Below are 27,060 nucleotides of genomic sequence, written 5' to 3' on the forward strand. Positions count from 1 at the left end.
GCGTCTGGGCGGCGGCGCGCGCGCGAGGAGAGGAGCGCGCGGCTGCTGGGCCACCGTCCGGGGAGGCGTCGGCGGCGAGCCGCGCCTGCCTGCCCAGAGCCAAGCCCGGCGGAGTCCAGCCGCGCTGTGCTGCTCTCTCCCGGGCCGGGCTCGCTCGTCCGTTCCCCCGGCGTCCGTGGATTCCGCTCCGTGTCCCCGCTGGGCACAGCAGCCCGGGCCCTCCACAGCCATGGCCGCTAGCCTGAGGAGGCCCTCCTTCAGCTCCCGCTCTTCCTGCTCGCTGGACACGGACGACCAGGGCGCCCGCGAAGATGATTCCATCTGGGAGAGGTACCTGGGGGGCGTGGGCCTGGGGGCTGGTGGGAGGCGAGCGTGTCCCTGAGGAATAGGCTTGTGCGCCGAGAGGTGCCCGTCAGGTCGAGGGACAGCTGTGTGGCGCGGGGAGCGAGGGGGTCTCTTCGTGCGCTTCAGGCGTTTGTGGAACGGGCGGTGTGTGCCGGGCACGGGGCCAGCCTGGGGCTGCGGTGCCCGGGAGTCGGGCGCTGAAGTGGCACCCGTGGTCTTGGCTTCTTGGAAGGACAGACGCGAAGTCGATAAGGACACTGGTCTCGAGGCGTTCTGAGGAGTGCAGGTCTCCCTCTTTTCGAGGCTACGTTCCGTTGGGGTTTTCACGAAGCCTGTCGTGGGCCTGAAGCTCAGGCCGGTTCAGGGGAAGTGGCCTGTCGAGGGCCACATAATATTTGTGTGCAGAGCCAGTGCTTTCCAAAGGCCTTGACTGTGCAGAAGTCTACCTGTTAGGGGTGCAGTGGGGGCTGTCCGGGGAGCGTTGTGAGCACAGGTATGTGTCCCACACTTGAAAGTATGGCAAAGAAAGCATGAGGCTCGAGGGTGCTCCGTTCGTTCCCTCCTTCCACAGAAAGTCTGGAGAGTTGACTTTGGGACAAGTCCTTCCTTTCCTCTGGTCGGCGCGTGTTCAGTGGTCTGGACACTTGAGGAGCAAGACTGACAGGGTGTTTGACGTACTGGACCTCACAGCCTAGTTGGAAAGGACAGATAGGCGGCAACAAATTACCTAGGAGTTATGTGAAAGCAATTTTGTGTTGAGTGTTGAGAAATACGGCATTTCCTGTTAGACTTTGTGACTTAGGCAGTGATGTTGAAGCTGAGAGCAGATGCCTAAAAGAAAAGGAGGACTTGTGCGGGAGAGTGTTGGGACAGGGCAAGGGAGGAGTGTGGCCTGTCAGAGGAGCTGAAAGAATGCCCTGGAGACTGGGGCCACCGCGTAGGGACTGTAGGGTGGGGAAAACAGAACTTTTCGATTGAGGCTGGCGCTTTCTGTAGGTTTTTGGAGGCTAAGCGTGGTGATTCAGAACGTGGACTCTGGAGCCAGACTCTGTCAAATGGGTCCTGGCTGTGCCACCTATGGGCTGTGTGAACTTGGGCAAGTTACTGTACCATTCTGTGTGTCAGTTTCCTGATCTGTAAAACAGGGATGATTATCATACACACTCCATAGGTGAGTGTAAAGGTGAGAGGATATTTCATATCCGTAAAGTACTTCGAGCAGTGTCTGGCCTTTAGTAGGCGTTAGTAGTGGTTGATTAAAGAAATGGATAAACGCATACATAAGTAGTAAAGGCTTGGAGGCTGTCCCTGGTGAAACGTGTGAACTGGAATGGATTACAGCCAACTTTGTTTCCTTTCCAGCTTGCGGTGGCTACTGACCGCATCTGCAGCACTGTGGAATTAGAAATAATCTCCCTCGACTTGGCTGCTCTTGGTAAAACAATCTAATGCTGTCCAAATTATCCCAGGGAAATCAAAGCCTTTTCAGTAGCCTAGTAGGGTTAGGCTTATTTAATATGTATTGTTTATATTGGTTTGTTTAGTGTTTGTTGGTTACCTTTTTTTTTTTTTTTGCAAAGCTGCTGGGTTCAAAAAAGCAGATTAGCTATGAAATGGTTCAGACCCAGAGCAAAGTAGAGAGTCGTGTAAGCAGAGCACGCCTTTCCTTGACTCCCTGTTGAGAGCTTTTGTGATTCCAGCTGCTCTCTGCCTCAGACACGGTGCCCTCTGCGTGTGCAGTCATCTAAACAGTGCAGGGTCTGGGACTGTGGAGAATCCAAGGTAGTATAGTCATGCTTTGCTTAACAGTGGGGATAAGCTCTGAGGAGTGTGTCGTGGTCAGGCAATCTCAAGACTGTGCCAACACCACGGAGTTCCTAAACCTGGATGGCAGGGCCTCCTACACACCTAGGCCATAGGGGACTAATCTGATGGGACCCCCGTTGTTGACTGAAACGTCCCGATGTAGGGCATGACTGTACTTCCCAACTCCAAGGGCACGGAAGTGTAGCCTGTGGGGCTTTTGAAAAGCACAGAGACGCTCAAGGCCTACTCTGGACCCACTGACTCAGAATCTACTGGGATAGTTCCCGGCTTTAAAGACCAGACGTAGTCCTCCTCTGCAGACATCTCCTCAACGGTTTTTCACGCTGGGTTTTCCCTCATCTGAGAAAACAGGCCAAGAGATTGTGAGGATCCATAATTAGTGTTTTAATACATTTGGCAGGACTCAGTGTTTTTCACGTTCTGTGATACTGGGATCTGCATCTTCACCGTAATGTGTTAAACCTTTAAATCTTGTCCAAAAGTCGTGTCATTACCTAGAGAATCCTTCTGTGAATTCCAGGCAGATTGCCATCTTTCTGCTTCCGCCTCCTCACCTTGAAAATGGGGAGAATAACGGTAACCTGCCTTTTGGATGTGAGGATTAAATGAGACAGTTGGTGCAAAGCAGTCGGCACAGGATCTGGCACAAAGTGAAGCCTTCAATAAATTATGATTACAGTAGTTTTGATTTCCCTCCAGTCGGAACATGATTTAGTTGAAGTTAGTGGCTGTGTCACAGCTGTGTCTCAGGCTGGTGTCTGCCGCCCTGAGCTAAGCCATACAAATCCCTAGAATAACTTTTCAAAAGCCTGTTAGCCTCTTGAGGCTCCTACACTTCTTTATTTTAATTTATTTTATTTTATTTTATTTTATTTTATTGCAGTAACAGTGGATTCTAACATTATATAGCTTTCACACCCTTCTGTTCATGAGAGCAGTGTAACACAGTGGATGGCAGATGGCAACGTAGCGGTCATAGGACATGAGAGCTAGGAGGAGACACTCAGCACCAGCCACAGATAAATAGAGGAAGTGCTGGGTCATACAGCCGGCAAAGGAGATGGACTTCTTGCCCGATACATAGTTGGTAGCCATCTTGGGGACGGTTGGGAAGACATACGTCAGATCCATAACCGAGAGCTGGCTGAGCAGGAAGTACATGGGTGTATGAAGCTGGGGATCGGCACAGATGAGGAGAATGGTGAGGGTGTTGCCACTCACCGCAATCAGGAAGACCACCAGGGTCAAGAAGAAAAGAAAAAGGTGGGTGAGGGAGTCATCAAAGAGGCCTTCAAGGATGAAGTCTGCCAGAGAGGTCTGATTCCTCTGCCGCATCTCCCCTTTCTGTGTCCCTTGGGTAACAGGAAGTGGAAAGGAAGAATGATATCAGAAATACTGGGGCTCAGTATACCTCATAATATTACCTTTTGATCTACAAAAGAATTTTTGAAGAAAAATTTTTCTATTTCTAATTATTCAACAGGTCAAATTGTTGAAGTACCCATTTAGAAAAAGTGAGAACTTCAAATTTCTCTTCACAAACATGGTCACCCTGAAATTCTGGAATCTACTGGCCCCCGTAAGTGTCAAACTCCAAAACAATAGTCTCTCCTCTTTAAGAAAGAAATCTATACACACTTATGTATATATTTTATAAGTACATATACGCACAAATACGCTTTTATAAAATACGTAAACACATGTATACAGTTTCATATTTTTGTAAACATTTGTACTTTTATCCTTATGTATACAACAAATTTTCTATATATTATATTTATATGTATAAATAATACATGTATAGTATTTTTGCTTATTATAACAGTCAGAGTTAACTAGAGAAGTTGAACCACTAAGAGATTGATACATACGTAGACATATACATTTAATGGATTGTATGGAAATTTGGCCTTGTGCAAGTATGAAAGCTGGTTAAGCAGTCTGTGTGAGGCTGTTACCTTTGTGTCTGATGCTGGACATTGAAGTCCCTGTGGCAAGCAGTCATGAAGGGAAGATGGGTATGAAGTGTGGTAGATCAATTGCAGGCTGGAACCCACATGCTTCAGCTGTAACCCCGCAACATGGACTGAAATTCATGTCATTTCTTGCTGTCTCTGGAAATTGTGGTATGGTTATCTTGTGGAAGTCAGGGACCTTCTTCATGAGGCTGAACACACACACCTGGCCCAGAAGTCACAGATGCTAAAGGAAGGTTGAGGGCAAGGTAGAGCCAATCTCAGGCCCAGCTGCTGCTTCACAACAATGAGGTGAGCCAGCAGATCGCCAACTTTACATTCTGTAAACAACACAGCAGCTGCTTCCCTTCTGCCTCGACATCTCCCTGAGAATCTCTCCTGTGGCCCCCCTTAGCCAGAAACACACAAACATTGGAACTCTGGGAAATGTAGTTCATCCTAGCCCCATTGACACATTACAAAGCGACCAGAGTCCATCCCATGTCAACTTGGTACACATACACATCTCCTTAAAGCACACTTAATCATGAAAGAAACAGGACAAAGTCATCCTTCTGCCTAACACGTATAACTATCCTGCATACAACCAAAATCATGCCAAATATTCATAAAAAACAAGGAAGAAATGCCCATTACTATCATCCACAGAATGAGTCATCCTATCCAAGTGCCAACCCATTCTGTGGATGTCAGTTAGGACTCCTCCTCAGTCACTCCTGTTGATGCAAATGGACCCACTAACAAAGTAGTCATGGAAGACATGATGGAGGCTACACATGGGCTCAGCAACATGGGCTTCCACTCACCAAGGTCAATCTAGCTACAGCCACTGTTGGGTGCCCAACCTGCCAACAGCTGGGACCAAGATTGAGTCCTTGATATGGTATTACTATCCAGGAGAACAGCCAGCTACTTGGTGGTAGAGTGGGTCAACTGGATAACTTTCATCACAGAAGGGACAGTGCTTTGTTTTTATTACAATAGACACTTACTCTGGATATGGGTTTGCCTTCCTTGCGTACAGTGTTGCTGCCAAAAAACCACCTGTGGACCTATAGAATGCTTTACTCACCATAGTGGTATTCCATGAAACATTGCTTCTGCCTAAGCAACTCATTTCACAGCAAATGAAGTGTGGGAATGGGCCCATGCTCATGGAATCCACTGGTCTTAGCATATTCTCCATCTTCCTAAAACAACTGGTTTAATATGATGGTGGAAAGGTCTTTTGAAGACTCGGTTATGGCAACAGCTGGTTGGAAACACCACATATGGCTGGGACAATGTCCTCCAGGATGTAGTAAATACTGCTAATCTGCATCTAATTTCTGATGCTGTTTCTTCCATCAATCAGGTTCTCGGGACCAGGAATCAAGAGGTAAAAATGGGAATGAGTCCTCTCACTAGAAAATTTATAATTATGATCCACCAGGAAAATCTTTGCTTCCTGTTTCTGCACTTTTAGGCTCTGCTGGGTTAGAGGTCTTTGTTCCAAAGACAAGTGTTTTTCTACCAGATGACACAACAATGATTTCATTTACTGAGAGTTGAGCCTGCTATCCTGCCACTTTTGGCTCCACATATCACTGAATCAACAAACTAAGGATGTACTATATACTGGCTGATGTGACCGATCCTGAGCCGCAGGGGGAAATTCAGTTGCTCCTACACCATGGAGATAAGGAGGAGCATGTCTGCAATGCAGGAGATTTTCTAGGGAGCTTCTTTGTGGTGAAAGTCAGCGAAAGCCCATAACCACCCAATTCAGACAGGACTACTAATGGTCCAGATCATTCCAGAATGAAGCTTATGTCACCCCACCTGACAAGGAAACTGACCAACTGTAGACTAAGGGAATATGGAATGGGTAGTGAATGAAGGCAGCTATAAACACCAGCTATGATCATGTGAGCTGCTGCAAAAACTAAAATTTTAATAGTTACAGGCCTTTCTTCCTTGTTTTGATATGAATATTTTGTTCAAATATATTAACTAAATATTTTTGTTTTCATCCTCTCCTTCATCACCATTTCTAACATACGCTATAACAATATGGTTAGCTTCATATCTCGGTATTTAAGTTATATGACATAAAAGGAGGGGTATGAATCAGATAGGAGTAAATGAATTTTGCCTAAAAACAAAAAAAAGGATTTTGTATCCTCTTATGGGGAAAGGAACAGTGTGTTTTGTATCCTCTTCTTGGGAAAAGGTTAACATGTTTTTCATTGTACATGGAAACCTTTATCATGTTAGGTGGAAGGAAAACTCAGTATTGTCTTTATTTGGAAGTTAAGTATAGTTTAAAGAAATATGAATGGGTGCCAGGTTGAAACATAACAAAGCCATTGTACTTATGTACCTAAAAACAAACAGGATATGTGTCCTAGGTAGACTTGAGAGCCTTCAAATTACAGATCAGGCTGACAAAACTAAGATTATAATATTTAATCAACCAACTCTCCCAATCAGCCCTGTATCTAATTCTCATATGAATACTTCTCAAAATGAGAGTTGGTCGCCATGGTGAAGCCTAGTGCAGAATACTAATCTACACTGATCCTCAAAATATCCACTCTATCCCTCTTTGTGTTTTTCCTCCTAAAAGTCTCCCTAGCTCTCCGTGCATTCCACACCATCTACTTAGTTTTTAAAGTGAAGAACTCAGAGCTGAACGTATTCTTTAAAGTGTGATTTGACCATAAGAAAGAAGCCACATCTATTAACTCTCTCCATATTAATGCCACCTAGTATCATCATTTTGGCTGTCATCTCACACTATTTAAAATTCAGCTTCTTGTGGACTAAGGGCTCAACTTTTCTATGTTCCTCCTGATCACTCCAGCCCTAAGCAGACATCCACACATTTCCCTTTTACTAAAGTATTCATATATTTCCTATCTCTTTCCTCATTTTTTTTCCCATCTTTCTCTTTAAATCTCTGTAGCGTAACTTTTCCATCATCTGATTCATGTCCTCTCTCTTCCTGCCCCAGGTAGCTTTTCTAGTAATTTCCCATTCCGATTTGTGGCTCTCAACTGACTTTTTTTCCTCTGCCTCATCAGGCAGCTTTCCTCATGAACTGACCAGTATCACCGTCAGATTTAACGAATGAGGACATAAACTGACATTGTCAGGGTGTGCCCAGTTTCTAAAAAAGATTTCATGGATTCCTGAAACACCAACATTACCTTACCTGAAATTTCCGCTGCAGAGACTCGTGGGCAGAACAAGTATAGAAGTGAAATGGAGAGGGCAGGATAGGCCCGCGCTGACTCACACATTGGCTATCGGTCATCCAAACAAGTCTTTTCTGAGGTGCTCATCAGACTCCCTTCTCTAACCCTGGAAATCTCTATTTACTGGTGGAATGGCATAGACTATATTGTCCTCCACAGTCAGCACTGATTATGCTAACTATCCTAGTGACAGACCATCATCAAGAGCAACAGTGCATGTAATTCTGTAAGGCTCTTGCAAGGTATGCTCAGGTTTTGAGCTCCATCAGCACACGTCAGGATAGATTAAGTAACTGGACTTCCTTAACGTCTACTAGTTGGGTCTTTGAATCATGCAAATGCTTCTGCTGCCTCTAAACCTATATTTCAGATGCCTCTCCATTCCAAACTGGCCATGCAAGCTTAGGCAATAAGAATTTCAATTAATGTTACCTGATTAAGAAGCTACATCTAACACCAGCTTAATCATCAATGGGCCTAGAGTCAAAAGAAAATCTGTTTTGTGTTTTCTGCTATTTTGAATCGTTGAAGGCACTCTCTTCTTAGCTTTATACCCCCTTTTCTATTTAATAAAACCAGAATTTGCCTTTAGCACTGGTCTTTTTAGAATTAGCCCCTTCATGACTCCGTGAATGTTTTCTTAGCAGGAATGAGACTTGGTCTGAAACAAGGCAAATGTGAGGGAAGAGGAGTACTGTCTGTGAGAAATGAATCAAGCCCTAGTCCAGATGACCTATGATGATGTCACCTGAGGCAAATCAAAGACACTAAGTAGATGGCATCAGAGATTCCAACCCAGAGGACACATCCTGAATCTCTTCTGAAAACCATTACTCAAGATGCCAATTACACTTGTTGTATGCACGGAGATGAGCATTCCCAAAGGGCTTTCTTGGACTTAGTCTGTAGAGGTCAGGAGAACTAGTTATCTCGATGAACGTGGCTCTGAAGACAACATGGGGATATCTTCTCTAAGGGTCAATTAACCATGGAGAGAAATATTCCCTAGAGTCCCTGGCTTTTTTCCATCTTGGAACCAAGTTCTCTGTATTCTTTTTCTACCCAACACTTTTGAGAAGACAGTGAGAAAGATCTAGCCTCTGTTACCCACAGGACACTTTTGAGGTTTCCCCATGTGCCATATCATAGAAGAGAAGTCAAGGAATGGAAGCAGGAAGTTACTGCTAGCATTCCTCACTCTCGCTGTTGGTCATACTCCAATTTTATAGACTACATTAATATAACATGTGAAAAGATTTCAGATACAGAAGTAAAATAACATCATTAGCTATCAGGGAAATGCAAATCAAAACTACAAAGAGGGATCACCTCACTCTGGTCAGAATGGCTATAAATAACAAGACAGGAAACAACAAATATTGAAGAGGATGTGGAGAGAAGGGAACGCTTGTTCACTGCTGGTGGGAGGGCAGACTGGTGCAGCCACTGTGGAAAGCAGTATGGAGTTTCCTCAGAAAATTAAGGATAGATCTACCATATGATCCCACTATCCCACTGCTGGGTATTTATCCAAGGAACTTGAAAACACAAAGGCACAAAGATACTGGCACCCCATGTTCGTTGCAGCGTTATACACAATAGCCAAGACTTGGAAGCAACCTAGGTGCCCATCAAGGGACGAATGGATAAAGAAGATGTGGTATTTATACACGATGGACTACTACTCAGCCCTAAGAAAAGATGAAATCTGGCCATTTGTGACAACACGGATGGTTCTTAAGGGTATTATGCTGAGTTAAATAAGTCAGGGCGAGAAACTCAAATTCCATATTATCTCCCTCATAAGTAAAGGATAAAAACAATGACAAACAAACACATAGCATTGGAGATTGGATTGGTGGTTATCATAGGGGAAGGGAGGAGGGGGGAGGGCATAAGGGGTGATGAGGCTCACATGTGAGGGGATGGACTATAACCAGTTTTCTGGTGGTGAACATCATGTAATCTACACAGAATTCGAAATATATTATGATGTACATCAGAAAATAAATAAATAATTAATTTTAAAAAAAGAAACGTGACAGCTGCATCATGGTAAAGTCAGTTGTTCTCTTTGTCTGTCCACTTTACGTTACACCTAGTGGGACATCAATTGACCAAAAAAGGACTCGCTGCAAAGAACACCAGAATGCCTGAGACTTCCGTGCATCTATACATCAGAAGGTTGGTGGGCTAGAGCAATGGAACTAGGGAAGCAGCCCCCTACCCCTCCCAAGGCAGTGGCAATACAAAATGTGTATGCTGCCCGTGGTGGTTCTGGTGTCTTAACCTGAGGAGCACAGCTGCATGCATCAGCAGCCTGAGGCTACAGGAGCAGGCATGGTGCTTGTTGCATAGCCCCTCTTTGTCCCAGCAGTGGTGGGTGGTGCACACGATCTGAGGCTTCAGGACACACAGCAGTGCCAGCGACCCAGCTCCCTCTCTCCCTCTGACAGTGGCACTGGTGTTTCCAGCCGTGGGTACAGCATCCACAGCACAGATCTCCACAGCAAGGGTGGTGGTGCTCTGACCTGAGATTTCAAAATGCTCACCAGCGCGGGCCAGTGACCAGAGACTGCAGGAAGAACAATGACATTCGGTTTAGCCCTACCCCACCCCCACGATGGTGGGGGGCGCCCATGCCCTGAGACTGCAGGCAACACAGCAGTGCCAGTGAACTAGCCCCCTCCCTTTCCCCAGGCAGCAATGACTCTGACCCTGGTCTTTCAACATCAAGGTCTGCATTCAAAATGCAGATACCACTGGCAGAGGCAGTGGTGCCCTGATGCGAGGTTTCAAAAATCACACTTACCTACAACAACAACCAGAGGCTACAGGAGGAGAAAAGGTACTTCTGGCTTCACACCTACCCCTCCCACAGCAGTGGAAGGTGGCATCTTCAACCTGAGGTGTCAGGAGCCACAGCAGAACTTGTGACACAGCCTGCAGCGGCAGCACCTCTGACACGGGCTCTACCACCATTGGGGGCTGCATACCGGACCCTGGGCCCATGCAACACCCATAAATCCAATGCCCCTAACCCATGTGTTTCTCTGGCAGTTCTCTTTGCCCAGGCAGATATGCTTCTGTCTTGGGTGGCTGTTCCAGTTACCTTTAGCTAGTTAACAAATTATCCTGAAACTTGGCAACTTCCAATAATTGTTTTATTTTTCTCACTATTTTGTGGGTCAGGAGTTTGGGAAGGGTTTAGCTCAGCAGGTCTTCCGTGGGGACTCTCGTATTGTTGCCATCTGATGGTGTGCAGGCTGTGTCATCACCAGGCTAGACTGGGATGATCATCCAAGATGCCGTTTCTTCTTCTTTGTCCTCTTTTAAGCCTATTTATTTTTATTTTCAGTGATTATGAAGACACATATCTATTGAAGCTTCAGGTCATTAAACCAATGCACTCCAAATTCATTTTCTCCTATGCTGGCTGTGTCCACCATTCCCTCATCCCCTCTAACTTACTCTGTCTCTTTCCATTTGCCTTTTTCCCTTTAAAGTTGGAGAGAGGAATCAATTTTTCTTCCTTTGGTCTTACTTCCCTTCTGCTTTCACACACCTCTCCCTTCAGGACCTCACATTAGAACTCTCCACACACCTCTTCTCTTCCTGTGTGGCCAGAGCATAAGTGAGATGGGGGATACGAATCAACCTCTTTTGTTCTGGGTCCACCCCTTCCTGCCATGGCTGTTACTAGGAATATAGGACAAGTGGTTTTCCTCAGGGATGCAATCTTTTCACAAGAGGGCAGTGCTTATAGGCTACACAAAAATTTTCTCCTACAGAGTCATATATCTGCTAATGTGTCCAAACTGAGGATCATTGATAATATCCTTATAGAGAAGCCCTAAGCGTCTCTGTCCCACCTGCAGAAACAGAATCTTATATAAGAGTCAGTTTAATTTGAGAAATACCTAGACTTTCTCTATATTTTACTAGGAATGAGCCAAGTTTCCTAAGTTTGTATGCCAGGAAAGGGCAGGGAATAAATAATCTGTGAGGTCTTTCCTCTTCATTAGATTCTGTTTCACTAATGATTTCAGGAACAATAGAGTTGGGCTTTCTCTTTTTTCCTACATTTAATCAAATTGCACTTGTCCTATGTCTGATCAACTGTTAATGTCATGATGCTGCCACATTTTGTTTTGCTCATGAGTAAGATGGAAATTCACATACAAGTCCCATTACTCCTTCACGTTGTCAACATTTATATCAGTTGCCATATGAGTTAAAGTCACTACTTCTGCAGGTAGAATTGCATCTGGAGAGGAAAAGATGAAGTAAGTCCGTATAGGTCTGAAGTTGGACCTCTTTTTGCTCTTTGATGTCTTCTGCATCTGTCTGCCTTTCTATTCTTTTCTTAGTATTTGTCTCATATCTCTCTCATTCTCTGACCCTCTCTTGGGCTTCCCGCGTTTTTTTCTCCACAAGTTTTCAAAATGTAGTTCAGAAACATTTTTATCACTGTATTTGTTTTATGTATATTCAATGTGCCATGTGTAGCTGGAACTGCTGACATTGCTCCAGGATAAGTGAAGTCTGGAGAAATTTCAGCCTCACTCAACCTACTCACTTATGTATCCTCTCTTTCTCTCACTCTGTCATCTCACGTCTTTGCTACTATTTTCTGATTCCTGTCTTTGTTTCTGCTCTTACCCAAGAGCCCTTTAAGAAAGTGACCATTATGTTACAAATGATTAGATTTGTTCCCTACTTTGAGATATTAAATGAAATGCTTATGTGGCCTAATACATTAGATCCCAAATCTGACTGCTTGCTTGCTGAGCAACTGAATTAGATTCTCTAGGTTAGAAAGTGTGATCTATTTAACTATTCATTTTGTCAAAGACAGAGGAAGTGTGTTATAGTTTTAATTATTTCATCTGACCCCTCTACTAAATCCTAATACTTGTAGGAGTAATATGGGTTTAAAAACATTTTATTAAGTATACCATATATTCAGAGAACTGAACAAATCATAAGGGTACAGCATGATGAATTTTCAGAAAGTGAATCCATAGGGTAACCAGCACACAGATCAAGACAAACAATGTCACTTGCCCCCCAGCAGTTCTTATTATTCTGCTTTCCATCAGTGTCCCACAGGGGTAACTACTATTTGACTTTGAATACCATAGCTAAATTGAGCCTGGTTTTGAACTTGATAAATTTAGAATTGTACGGGCATACTCTTTTGTGTTTAACTTCTTTGGCTCAATATTTTGCTTCATGAGGTTCATTCCTGCTGTTGTGTTTAGACATTTGTTCTCGTTACTGAATAGATTTGCATTGTGTGCCTATCCCACAGTTTAATTACCCACTCTAATATTGATGGATATTTGGATAGTTTCCACTTTGGTCTGTTATAAATAGTACTCGTATGAAAATTCTAGAACAAGACCTTGGTGGCCAAATACTAGCATTCCTGTTGGCTGTATTCTCATTCTCAGCTATAGCAGATACTGACAAAGTGTTTCACAAAGTGGTGGTTGTTGTAATTTACTCTCCAACCTGCAGTGTATGAGAAATCCAGTTGTTCCACTTGTTCAATCTCCTTGCCAAAATTCGGTTGGTGTGTCTGTATTTTTTATTTTAGCCATCATAGGAGGTGAGTGACTCTATTTCAAATGTAGGTTTACTTTGCATTTCTCTGGTGACTAATCATGTTAAGAGCCTTTCATATGTTGATCAGCCATTTGGATGTTCTCTGTTGTGAGTGCCTGTTCAAATGCTTTGCCTATTTTCTATTGAATTGTCAGCTTTTTTCTTAGTGAGATTGTAAGGGTTCTTAATATGTTTTGCTCATGAGTTCTTTCTTCAACGTAAGTATTGATACCCTTTCTCCTCTGTAACTCTCATTTTTAGGCTTTATATGGTAATTTTTGATAACTGGAAGTTCTTAATTTTAATGTAGTGCAATGTTTCTATTTGTAGCCTGTATAGTGTTTTAATGTCCAGTTTAAAAAATCTGTCCTACTCGAAGCTCATAAATATTTTTCTATTTTTTCTTCTAAAAGAGTCTTTACTGTTATATCTTTCACATTTAGATTTTATATGCACCTGAAATTGATGTTTGTGTATGGTGTGAGGTCGGGATCAAAATGTATTCTTTCCATATTCACATCCAACTTACCCAGCATTATTTATTGAAAAGAACATCCTTCCCCCACTACATTGCAATATCATCTGTCTTATCTGTAGGTGTACTTCCAGACTTCTATGTTCCATTTGTCTATGTGTATAACGTTGTGCCAATAGCACCCTGTTTCAATTATTATAGCTTTAGTCTAGATATTTAGCAGTGTAAGTCCATCGCTTTTATTTTTCTTCTCCAAGAGTATCATGACTATTTTTGGCTCATTATGTAAGTCCCTCCACCCACCACCCATAACTGCTTTTAGTTTGATTGCCATTACATTGACTCTATAGAAAAATTTGGAGAAAATTGACATCTCTAAGTACACAGTCTTCCAATCCATGAGCATGTTGCAGCCCTCCTTTTATTTAGGTCTTTTAAATTTTTCTTAAAAATATTTTGTTGTTTGTAATCTAGGGGTCTTCTACATATTTCATCAAATTTAATCTTTCATATTTGAAGCTTTTGCTGTTATAGTTAATGGTATAATTCATAAAGTCTAATTTTCTGTTTGTTTATTATTCCCCTTTTTGTAGGGTCCTTGTAAGGTTTTGGTATCAAGATTTTACAGTCCTCATAAAACAAGTTGGAAAATTTTCCCTCTTACTCAGTTTGCTGGATAGCATTATTTAAGATTAGCATAAAATATGGAAGCTGTGGGCCAGCCCCATGGCCTAGTGATTAAGTTCCTGTGCTCCTGTTTGGCAGCCCAAGGTTTGCCAGTTCAGATCCTGCATGTGAACCTGCACACTGCTCATCAAGCCATGCTGTGGAGGCATTCCACATAGAAGCGCTAGAATACACAACTATGTACTGGGGCTTTGGCAAGGAAAAAAAAGGAGGAAGATTGGCAACAGATGTTAGCTCAGGGCCAATCTTCCTTACACACACACACAAAAAGGTAACACAGATTAAAGTGATGATCAATGTAAAGTAAGAAACTATTCTAAGAATTTAAACACATTTTTTTAAAAATACGGAAGTTTGGATCCAGACTGTAATTCTAAATTTTTGTGTATATTATGATATACATCATAATATGTTTCAAATTCTGTGTAGATTAGATCATGTTCACCAGCCAAAGACTAATTACAATCCAACAAGACACATGTGTGCCCAGCCACGCCTTTCACCCGTTTCCCTCCCTCCTTCCCCTCTGGTAACCACTACTCCAATCACTGTTGATATGTGATTGTTTGCTGTTGTTTTTGTCTTCTACTTATGGGTGAAATCATATGGTATTTGACTTTCTCCCTCTGACATTTTTCACTTAGTATAATACCCTCAAGGTTGATCTATATTGTCACAAATGGCCAGGTTTCATCATTTCTTATGGCTGAGTAGTATTCCATTGTGTATATATATACCACATCTTCTTTATCCATTTGTCCCTTGATGGGCACCTAGGTTGCTTCCAAGTCTTGGCTATTGTGAATAATGCTGCCATGAACATAGAGATGCATGTATCTGTATGCATTTGTGTTTTCAAGCTCATTGGATAAAGACCCAACAGTGGAATCGCTGGATCCTATGGTAGATCTATTGTTAATTACCTAAGGATACTCCATACTGCTTTCTATAGTGGCTATGATACGGACCCTGATATCAGTTTCCCCACATTAAACCCAGAATATATGGGTTTAAAATCACACTCATTCCTTGCTTACTCTCTGGCTTCCTGGCTCCATAATCCACTATCCTCCATGGAGACAGATACCATCAAGGACAAGCACCTGGATTATCTCCTCCCCGCAAAGAGATACAGTCCGGTGGGAAAGCTGCTGACCAGCAAGGTCACAGGCTTCCTCCTCTCTGCAAGTAGTCTCAAGGCAAAAGACAGGCTGGTGGGAAAGCTCCGACCAGCAAGGCCATATGCTCCCCCTCCCCTACCTAAAGCCCCAAATAAAAACCCTTCCTTTTAGCTTTTCGGGGAGTTTGGGATTTCAGCGTTAGCTGCCCTCTCTCCTTGCTCAGCGCTGTGCAAAAATAAAGTTCCTACTTTCTTCCACCACACCCGGTGCCAGAGATTGGCTTGCTGCGCAACAGGTGAGCAAACTCACATCAGGTTCAGTAACAAATCTGGCTGACCTTTCAGGGGACAGACTCATCTCCCGCGGTCCACTGAAACCTCAGATCTCCACCTGGGGAGGCAGTTTTCCTCCACTGCTCAGAGTCATCTGTCATCCTGGTGGGTCCCAACATGCAGCTCATGTTCTGTCCACACCGTGTCCAAGAACCAACTTTCTACAGTTTCCCGGAGCCCGAGCACAGTCTTCCTTGGCCACCCTTCCAGCTGGCAGTCTTTTTCACTGAAGCTGGCCCCTGCCCAGGGACAGGGCTCCTGTGCTTCCCCCACCTCACCAGGCCCTGCCCTCAGGCGACACCACATCCTGCTGGTACAGTGTCCGTCATCTCCTCTTACGCCATCCAGAGACCCAGTCTGCAAGTCTGGGGCTTGGGTCAGCTGCTCCTAAGCTCCCTGCAGCAATGAGAGAACTCGGGAAAACAAGCCTCAGGAGCCAAGTTGAGGGTGGTGATCTGAGGCCAGCAGAGAACCAGGATTGAGGGCACCCCAGCCAGCCACCAGCCACATCCATTCTGTTTTGCTGATGGTCTGAGACTGCTGCCCTCCTGACCATGCAGCTCCCTGCATGGGGGCTCCCCCTACATCTGCTCTCCCTCCTGCAGGCATTAGGTCCCTCCCCATCCCCGTGGACCCTGACAAGTCCAACATGGCTCTAACCTGTGTCCCTTCCAGGGTGGAGAGCCATCATCCATGTCTGCTTCATCCTGGAGAGGGACCAGTGCACCAGCGACTTCAACGAAAAGATGAATAATCAGGACATGCAGATGAAGCTCTTCAGTGGGGTCTCCATGGGCAGGAGGGGCCTTAGGGACAGTGGCGTGGCTACAAGGAGTGGGCCGTCAACATCAGCCAGCACTAGAGGCAGCTGTGCTCAGCCTTTGGGCCAACAGCACCCTGTGTTCTGATCACAGTGTGTGTGTGTTCGTGTGTGTGTGCATCGAGGTGGGTGTGCATCGAGGTGGGTGTGCAAGCCAGTCCTTTCTCTCTCTACACCACCACTGTGAATCGACCCCTCTTGGTCACTCTGCATCCACCCAGAGGATCCTTCTGACATCCCAGACCCTTGTGGCCCTGCCTCCTCCCTCCTCCACTCGAACCCCACCACCCACTGCCCTGGCCTCACAGAACACATTTAAACATCTCCACCATGACTGACACCCCTTTTCAGGCCAGCCACCTCTAGCCAGCACCCACTGGTGTCGTTCCTGCCCTCTCACTGTTGGTTCCTTCCCCCAACACCTCCTCAGCCCAGTGGGTCTCCGTCTGCCACCCTTGCTCCATGCCCACTTTCCTTTCCCTACATCACATCCTTCCTTTCCCAGCACACACTGAGCTCCGGGACAGCCCCACGCTCCTGACCCGCAGCTCTGCCCATTCCTTCCATGGTCCCGGCCAGGTGAAATCTGCCCTGGGAGCCCAACTCTGTGCCTCTCCTGCACCTGACCCCAGCAGTCAGAGGGGCCGAGGCTGCTGCAGAGCGCGGGCTGCTCCCACCTTCACATCATGACTGCAGATGTCAAGGCCCCCAGTGCCGACCATATCGTGCCCTGGCTCCCCTGACTCCTGCCTGCTCTAGGCAGCTTTTCACTCATCTGTCCCCTCCTCACCATCCACTCCTGCTTCCCTGTGCAGCACAAACCTTCACCCCAAACAAGGCTCAGTGCATGGATTGTACACACCGCAGGTGGACACAGCTCAGTGGCACAGGATGTGAGTGGAAGCACATATTGCTAGCTGGGAGAGCCCAGGTGCAGCTTCTGAGACCCAGACTCCCCCAGGGAGAGGCCAGGCCCAAAGGCTGAGAGGGGTAGATACCCTGGAGTGGACAAAAGCTGCACTCATGGACTCTCTCCTCTTGAGCTTCTGGGGGAGTTCGGATTCTAATGGGTCAGGCTGGGAAGATGGGGCTCCACCAAGGGGAGGCTAGGGGCTGATTCAGGGCAAGAAGGAGGAGGGCAGAAGGTCACGGGTCCCTGGAGGACAGGCACTGACAGCATGAGCCCCCTCCTCTTAATGTAATCCCCCCACAAGCCATCAAATGCAGGGACATCCCTCATGGAGGGTCTGTGGCAGGGCCGACAGAGCATTCCGGAGCCCAGGGACTTCCATGCCGTCCCATCCACAGAACGTGACTCTCTGCTCTCCAGGGCCAAGGGACCCCCTTTCATGTGGAGTCTTGAGATAAGGGAAACACCCCAGGAGCCTCAGCCACCCAGGAAGCTCCTCAGCTTGGGTGGCTCCCATCCCAAATAGAAAAAGGTACAAGGAACAGTATAGAAAGGACCCATAATCCCACCACTGATCTCCAACTCAACTCACTCCCAGAGATGGTCCTTTGTGTTTGAGAGGGGATCCAACTGGGAAATTTGTTTTTGGCTTTTCATGGCCTAACCGTCACCCTCCCAACTCTCCAGTGTCCTAGCTGGAAGGGTGAACCATCTAGAGATCACCTGGTTAGTTCACCTCCTGTGTTTACAGATGGCAGGAGCTGAGATGGGGAAGGAAGGAGGGGACTCAGGCCTGGGACCCTCCCCTCTGCACCTCAGCATCAGCTCTGCTCTGTCCCCTCACCCTCACCTGGAGAACGTGTCTTCACTTGATCCCCATCCTGCTCCTCCCTCCGCCACAGGCCACCATCCACCAGCTCCCTCGCCCAAACATGGAAGAACAGCAAGAACAACCACAAGAGCCCTTGTTTATGGAGTTCTTGCCCTGTGCCAGTAAGGAATGGATCCTCCCACTAACTAAGAGACAGCTTCCATCTTCAAGCCAGCCTACAGATGAAGAAAGTGACGCTTAGAGAGGTAGTCCCTTGGCCAGGGTCTCTGAGGCAGGAAGAGGTTAGATCTGGGCTATGCATCCAGGTCCTTAATTCCAGAGCTTTGCGCCAACCACTGTGCCTTGCCTTGGGACTAATCAGTCAAAAAGGGTACAATCACAAGATTGGATTGGCGATTGGGAGCATAGCATACATACCAGAAACTATGGAAATCATACTTGCCTAGTTCCATGAATTACCCAAAGGGAACACATCCGGCAACCGGTACCCACAAGAAATAGAACATGAGCTGCCCTTGAACGGCCACCTGATGCCCCCTCCCAGGTCCCTGCCTCTCTCCCCCAAGGGAAATCAATATTCTAACTTTCCATTTGTCTTTCTTGTCTTTGAACTCTATTGAAATGGAATCATACTGAGTGTCTCCTTCTATGTCGAGCTTCTTTCATTACGCTTGTAAGATTCATCAATATTCTTGAATGTGGCTGTGGCTGAACATTATTTCTGTATGGTATTGCACTATGAAACCTAACCCATTTTATTTGTCCACTCCACCACTGATGTCCAGTGAGTTGTTTCCAGTTTGAGGATATGCCAAAAGATGCTGCTCTGAACATCTTGTATAAGTCTGCTGGCCAACATAGGAACACATCTATGTTGGGGACATCATTGTTGGGTCATAGACTATGTGCACGTCCATCTCTAGGAGATACTACCAGAGAGTTTCAAAGTGGATGAAATAGTTTACCCTCACAGCTGTGTATGAGAGTTCTAGTTGCTTCACATCCTCATTAACACTGGCTGTTGTCAGAGTTTTTGATTTTGACCATTGTGGCGTACATGTAGGGGTATCTCGCCGTCATTTTAATTTGCATTTTCCTCACGAGTAATAATGTGGACACCCATTCATCTAATGATTCCCATTTGGGTATCTTTTTTGTGACATGCCTAGTCAAATCTCCTGCCCATTTCTTTTCATGGTGGATTGTCTGTGTGTGTCTTTATCAATTTATAGGAGTTAGTGACACATCCCAGAGTCATCTTTTGTCAGCTAAATAAATGGCAAATATTTATGCCCTTTGTGTCTGCCTTCTTTACTCTGTTAAAAGTTTCTTTAGACAAAAACAAGTTCTTCTTTTTAATACTTTCCAATTTATCCTTTTGTTTTTTAAGGTTAGTATGCCTTTTGTTCTATGAAATGCTTGCCTGCCCCAAGACCTTGAAAATATTCTCCTAAGGTACGTGGCGGACAAGGTATTTTTATAACTTCCATTTGTATTTAAAATCCACCTGGAATTGGTTTTTGTTAGTCCAGCCATTATGCAAAACAATATGGAGATTTCTCAAAACATTAAAAGTGGAACTGTCATATGATGCAGCAATCCCACAGCTGGGGCCAAACAGAAGACAACAGAATCTGTGTCTTGAAGTAACATCCGCACTCCCGTGTGCACCACAGCATTTGTCACAACAGCCACCATAGGGAATAAACTACAGGGCTTTTCATGGATGACGGGACAAAAAAATGTAGTCCATCTATACAACTGAATATTACTCAGCTTTAAAAAAGAAAGAAATCCTGCCTTTCCTGACAACATGGATGTACCTGGAGGACATTGTGCTAAGTGAAATAAGCCAGACACAGAAAGGCAATTACTACATAGTCTTACTTATATGTGGAATCTAAAAAAGTCAAACTCATAGAAACAGAGAGTAGAATGGTGGCTCCCAGGGAGCAGGGGTGTGAGAGGGGAATGAGGAGATGGTTAAAGGGTGCAAACTCTCAGTTAGGAAATAAATAAGCTATTGAGATCTAATATACAAAAAGATGACTATAGTTAATAATAATGTATTCTATACCTAAAATGAAGTAATTGATAAAATGATTAGATGATGCTATATCATGCAAATATTAAAAACTGTAACTGTGAAAATTGTATCAACATGGGGCTGGCCCCATGGCGTAGTGGTTAAGTTGGGCATGCTCCACATTGGGGGCCTGGGTTTGGTTCCCCGGTGCAGACCTACACCACTTGCCAACGGCCGTGCTGTGGTGGCAAGCCACACACAAAACAGAGGAAGACTGGCACAGATGTTGGTTCAGGGCAAATCTCCTCAGCAAAGAAAAAACATTCTACCAGCATGGAAAAATGTTTTCTGTAAATTGAAATGATACAAGAAGCATATAAAGCCACATCTAGGTTAAGATTACAGTATAAATGATGGACACATAGGAAGAAGGACTGGGAGAAAACAGGAGACAATGAGGCAAAGATGACTTCATGCGGTGGTAGGATTATTGAGAACTTATATGAGATTTAATCTTAAATTTAATGGCCCTCCCTCAGGCAAATATCAGAGACAAAAAGATTCAGCATACAGGGTTGAGAAAGCTTGTCCCTCATTCTTCCCTCCATTAATCACATTCTCAAATCAGCTACAGTTGAGCTCCCTTCAGGTGGCCCCTGTGTCTTCTTCGAAAGCTTCAGACAGTTTCCTGTCTCTGTGAAGAGAAAGGCTCAGAACTCCTTTGTTGAGGGGCAGCTCTAGTCCTGCATCCAACCGTTTGGCAGGTGCTGTCCAGGGGAGCTGGGGCTGAGGGGATATGGACCGCACAAAGAGAACAGTGTCCCCAGGAAGTGATAAGAGAAGGAAGAGTGAAAGACAGGCAGATGGTTCCAGCCCCTAAGAGCCCTACAGCTCACAGCTGCATACGGCCCCTCCCAAGGGGGTGTGAGGGGCACTGTTTGTCCATCTGTGCCCCATCCACTAGAACAGACTTCTCCTCTATCCCTCAGGAACAGACTATGGTCCTGACCACACGCAACCTATCAGACAGAGCAGAGGTACATGAGAAGAAGTCTCTGAAAGCCCAATGTCCTACTCAATGGACCCAAAGCACGATAGCATTCCTTCATTCTCCATGAGGGGGAAGGATCCAGGCAGGCTGCCCCACATGGCCTCCACATCGGATTCTTTCTCAATCCACTGCAGCCTGGCTTCTGTGCCACTGCACAGAAAGTGCTCTTGCTAAAGGAGTGTGCCCGACGTCCTAAGTAGCAAACCCAAGAGCTCCTCAATCACACTGCATCCCCAAGGAAACGCTCCCTCCTCTGGGAGACTTTCTCTTCCCCATCCCTCTCTAACTCCTCACTAATAGCTTCCAATCGGTGTCACTAGCTCGGCCTCTACTCCTTACCCTTCAGTGCTGGAAGCCTTCTCCAAGGTCTGTCTTCTGCCCTCTTCTCTCCTCACTATTTACTCCCCTGGGAGGCAGCATCTGTTCCCAAGACTTTCCCTCTCCACTGTACACTGTTCTGTCCAGTCCCAAAGACTCTACTGAGTTCCAGATCTATTTTTCTAACAGCCTAATGAAAAGCACCTTTAATGACTGCTTATCATGCCTTCCACTGTGCTAAGACAATATCCAAGACCATCTAACAAGAAACTGAATCTCAGAGAAGGTTGGTAAGTTGTCCAAGGTCATCCAGTTACTATTTGGGCAAGCAGGGACTTGAACATGTGACTTTGAAGCCTGTGCAAGTAGCACTACACTCTACTGCAACCCTAAAAGCAGATACACTCTCTACCTCCTCCTCGCTTCCCCCTCCCACCCAGCCCAAGCCCGCTCCTCCTCTGGGACTCCCCCATCTGGGCTGAGAACATCAGCAGCCACTCTTTGGCCTGTGGAGTCATGCTGGACTCCCTCTAGCTCACTCCGTCCATCGAATCAAGCCCCAAATCCAGTCAATTCTCCTCACATGTCTCCCCACCTGTCTCTCCTGCCCAAAGCTCCCCAAGTGGCCTTCATCACCTCCTCCCCCAACTCCACAAAATCCTGCATCGCTCACTCTCCACTGGTCCTCCAGCCTCTCCCACACTGCTTCCCTGGAAGCAGATCAAACTCCAGCCACCCAACATGCTCTCAGCAGTTAAAGCCTCCCCCCTGCCCCTCCTCTCTGCCATGGAACCTTTCCTGCTACCCATCCCCAGTCTACCTGGTAAATTCCCTGCCACCTCCTCCATGATGCCTTCTCTCCCTTCTGTTCCACCCTGGGAGACTTACCAATTCCCCTTTTGCTACTGTCACAGCACTTTCTGTTTGCATTCACTTATGGATTTAAGTATTGACTATGGGTACCTACCATGTGCGAGGCACTGCCCCAGGGATGGAAATAAAATGGTGAGCAAGATAAACACAGCCTGGAACAGACACAGTGCTGGGATACAGTCTGGCACAGCTAGTTTTTTTAACCTTTTTCTCCCACGAGAGTGTTATCCCCCCAAACATTATCCTCTGCACAGGCTCCTGCAGGAGACCTGTAGCCGAGTAAGGCCCCACTATCCATGCAGGAAGAGCCATCCTTGCACAGGATCCTGCAGGAAACCTGCCGCCAGCTGAGGCCCCACCATCCATGCAGGGAGAGGCATCCTTGGAAAGGCTTCTGCAGGAGACCGCTAGCTGACTGAGGCCACACCATCTGAGCAGGGAGAGCCATCCCCTGCACAGGCTCCTGAAGGATACCTGCAGCCAGCTGAGGCCCCACCGTCTGTGCAGGGAGAGTCATCTCCTGCACAGGCTCCTGCAGGAGATCTGCAGCTGAACGAGGCCCCACTATCCATGCAAGGAGAGCCATCCTTGCAGAGCCTCCTGTAGGAGACTTGCAGGGGCCTGAAGTCCCACCTTCTGTGCAGGGAGAGCTATCCTTGCACAGGCTTTGGCAGGAAACCTACCACAGGATAGCCACCACCATCTGAGCAAGGAGAGTCTTCTCCTGCAGACTCTAGCAAGAGACCTGTAGCTGGCTGAGTCGCAACTAACTGAGCAAGGAGAGCCATCCCCTGCACAGGCTCCAGCAGGAGACAAGCAGGCAGCTGAAGACCCATTCTCCATGCAGGGAGAGCCACCCTTGCACAGGCTCTTGCAGCAGATCTGTGGGGGAATGAGGTCCCACCATCCATGCTGGGAGAGCCATTCACTGCACAGCCTCCTGCAGGAGACCTTCTGTTGGTTGAGGCCCAAGCATCACAGCCAGGGGACCCCTCCCCTAAACAGGTTCCTGCAGGAGACCTCCCACTGGCTGAGGCACCCCCATCCGAGCAAGGAGAGTCATCCCCTGCACCGACTGTGGCAGGAGACCTGCAGCTGGCTGAGTCCACACTAACGGAGCAGGGAGAGCCATCCCCTCCTCCGGCTCCTGCCTGGGCCCTGGAGCCAGCAGAAACCATGGCCAGGGAGCAGGGAGAGCCATCCTCTGCTCTGGCTCCTGCTGGGACTGTGGAGCTGGCTGTAGCCACCGCCGCTGAGCAGGGAGAGCCACCCCCTGCTATGGCTCCTGCTGGGGCTTTGCAGCCGGATGAAGACACGGCCGTGGAGCTGGGAGAACCATGCCCTGCTACAGCACCTGCTAGGGCTCTGGAGCCGGCTGAAGATGTGGCCATGAAAACCAGGGAAAGCCACCCTCTGTTCCAGCTCCTGCCAGTACCCTGGAGCAGGCTGAAGGTGTGGCAAGGGAGCAGGGAGAGCCACCCACTGCTACGGCTCCTGCTGGAGCTGTGGACCCAGGTGAAGCCGTGGCCACTGAGCAGGTAGAGCCATCCCCTGCTCTGGCTCCTGCCAGCACCCGGGCACAGGCTGAAGACGCAGCCTCGGACAAGAGACAGCCATCCCCTGCTCCGACTCCTGCCGGCGCTCTGGAGCCAGCTGAAGCCGTGGTCACAGACCAGGGAGAGACATCCCACACTACCTCTCCTGCTGGGGCTGTGGAGTCAGCTGAAGATGCAGCTGTCAAGCATGGAGATCCATTCCCTGTTCCGGCTCATGCTGGGACCCAGGAGTCGGCTGAAGTTGCGACCAGCGAGCACGGAGACCCCTCCAGTGCAACGGCTCCTGCTGGGGCTGTGGAGCCACCTGAAGACATGGCCAGGAAGTGGGGAAAGCCTTCTCCTGCTCCGGCTCCTGTCTGGTCCCTAGAGCTGGCTGAAGTGGCGGCCTTGGACCAGGGAGAGCCACCCCCTGTTGAGTCTCTTGCTAGGGCCCTGGAGCTGGCTGAAGATGCGGCCACAGAGCAGGCAGATCCATCACCTGCTCAGGTGACTGGCAGGGCACAGGAGCTGGTGGAAGCCGCGGCAGTGGATGAGGGAGAGCCATCCCCTGCTCTGGCTCCTGCTGGGGCTGTGGAGCTGGCTGAATATGTGGCCATGGACCAGGGAGAGCCATCCCCTGCTGCAGCTCCTGCCAGGGCCCTGGAGCAGCCAGAAGCGGTGGTCTTGGATGAAGGAGAGCCATCCATGCTACGCCTCCTGCTGGGGATGTGGAGCTGAGTGAATGCGTGGCCATGAAGCATGGAGAGCCATCCACTTCTCTGGCTCATGCAAGGGCCCTGGTGACAGTGGAAGGCATGATCAGGAAGCAGGGAGAGTCATGCCTGCTCTGGGTCCTGCTGGCGCTTGTGGAGCCAGCTGAAGCTGCAGCCTCAGACCAGGGAGAGCCATCCCCTGCTACGGCTCCTGCTGGGGCTGTGGAGTCAGCAGTAGCCTTGGCTGTGGATCAGGGACAGCCATCCCCTGCTCTGGCTCCTGCTTGGGCCCTGAAGCAGCCTGAAGCCATGGACTCAGACCAGGGAGGGACATACCCTGCTATGCCTCCTGCTGGGACTGTGGAGTCAGCTGAAGCCCTTGCCGCAGAGCAGGGAGAGTCAACCCCTGCTCTGGCTCCTGCAGGGACCCTGGCGCCTGCTGAAGTCTCTTCCGCGGAGCAGGGAGAGATATCCCCTGCTCCGACTCCTGCCAGGGCCCTGGAGCCTACTCCTGCCCAGCCCTTTGTGGAACCCTTCCCGTGCTAAGTCTGGGCAGGAGCTCCATGGGGTAGCGGCCCATGGGTTGACAGGCACTAGAGGGATTGATAGGTCTAGACACCTGAAGACATCCGTGGCAAGTAGGTGCTAGAATGACCCGCACCGCACAGATTGGGGCATGGGGAGGCCCTGAGAGGCACATGGCTGTCCAGGGGGACATCACTGGCAAGAAGGAGGAGCCAGGTCTGACCAGCTCTGCGTCCCCAACGCTGGCTTCTGACTCGAGCCAGGCCTCCTCGGGGGCGGTGGGATGGGCTGTGTTGGTGCAACTGTGGATGGCCATGGTGTTGGGATGGGGGGTGAGCAGTCAGCAGCCCAGGGGGCCCTTAGGGAGGTCTTGTGTGAGCAGGAAGCCTAGGGAAGGGGACCCCAGGAAATGACCTCACTGAGCCCAAGAGAACTTGGAACCCTGGTCTCTAGGCACCCAGCTCCTAGAGACAGCCCCCAACAGCTCACTTGTCTAGCACTTGTCTAGAAGGAGTGATGTGGATTAAGGCTGCCCCAGTTAGAGAAGCCCAAGGTGACCTGGCCTACACGCCAAACTATATGACCTGGTGGATTTTTATGGTATGAATTAGGGCTGCCCCAGGGAGAGAAGCCCAGGGCATCCTCACCTAGATGCCAATCTATATGACCAGATTCATGTCTAAAGTTATATGAGCGCACAATAACCAGAACCCATCTGCACTGAAATCTTTTAATGAATTTTACATCATCTTTTCTTTTTCCAGTAAAAATAAGTCATGTACCCATGACTTATAAATTTAGCACTAACCCTCAACTCCAGGCAGCAGCAGAAGCTCCGACTGGCCATGGGTCCTGTCCCCATGCAGCAGCAGCAGCAGCTCTTCAGTGCCCATGGGTCCTGTCCCCATGCCTGCAGCTCTTCACTGCCCATGGATCCTGTCCCCATGCTATTCTGTACTATTCTCTAAATAAAAGAGCACCGCTGCCAGACCTTGAGAGTCCAAAAAATCTTTCTTTCGACTCCTCGGCTCACTGACCCTGCATCAGAAGCACCGTGTTTTCGTGTTGTCTGCCCATCTGATGGGGCTGCAGCCTCAGCAGAGCCTGCAACGAGCGCCCAGGATGCAGATGCAGGCTCCTGTCCCACTTGAGATGTCTCTGGACGTTTGTGGGGAGGGACACAAAGGTAACACAGGGACGCCCAGGGTGGGCCAATCCAGGCCAGGCCACTTGGACAGCACTATGTCCCCTCCCTCTGTGTGTGTGTGTGTGTGTGCGCGTGTGTGTGTGTGTGTGTGTATGTGGAAGGGTGGTTTGAGTGGACCACTGCGAGGAGGAGCAGGCTGATGAGGGGTTAGAAGCCTGGTGGGCTGGTCCCATTGCCAACCCAGCTCATGGCTGATTGGGTGAGACATGGTGTGCCGGGCAGCACCGTCTGCCCGAGGTTTCTCCCGAGCCCCTGAGGTCTATCTGTTTCATCCCGGGGAGAATTCTGCGCAGACACAGGGTGGTGCCTGATCTGGGAGCATTAGGTGCAGAGGGCAGAAGAAAGAGCAGGGGCAGCTGAGCAGGGCTCTGATGCTTCTGGGCTGGCTGTTGGTCACTGTCTTTGCAGAGGTCCACTCGGGAGATGGGTGTGGAGCTGGTGGAAGGGGACACGGAGTCCATCTCCCCGAGGGAGGAGAAGCTGTGCAGGAACACTGGAGTGGCATGTGTGGGGAAAAGGCCGGCGTCTTCAGGGACTCTTCTAAAAACCTCAGAGCCATCACAGGACTCAGCACGTGTGTGGGGAGAACAATCCTTTTCAGCAGCTCCTGCAGAAGAGCAGGAGACAAGTGGGGCCTC

General features: G+C 47.9%; 1 long non-coding RNA gene across 1 annotated transcript; it reads left to right on the forward strand.

Moving 5' to 3' along the window:
- LOC139043289 (uncharacterized) lies at positions 1-26,206 on the forward strand. Its single transcript, XR_011500385.1, has 4 exons — positions 1-330; positions 3,656-3,751; positions 19,565-19,629; positions 25,980-26,206. It is a non-coding gene; the product is annotated as an uncharacterized lncRNA (long non-coding RNA).
- The last annotated feature ends 854 nt before the right edge of the window (positions 26,207-27,060 follow it).

Source organism: Equus asinus, unplaced genomic scaffold, assembly GCF_041296235.1.
Source record: "Equus asinus isolate D_3611 breed Donkey unplaced genomic scaffold, EquAss-T2T_v2 contig_197, whole genome shotgun sequence".
NCBI lineage: Eukaryota > Metazoa > Chordata > Mammalia > Perissodactyla > Equidae > Equus > Equus asinus.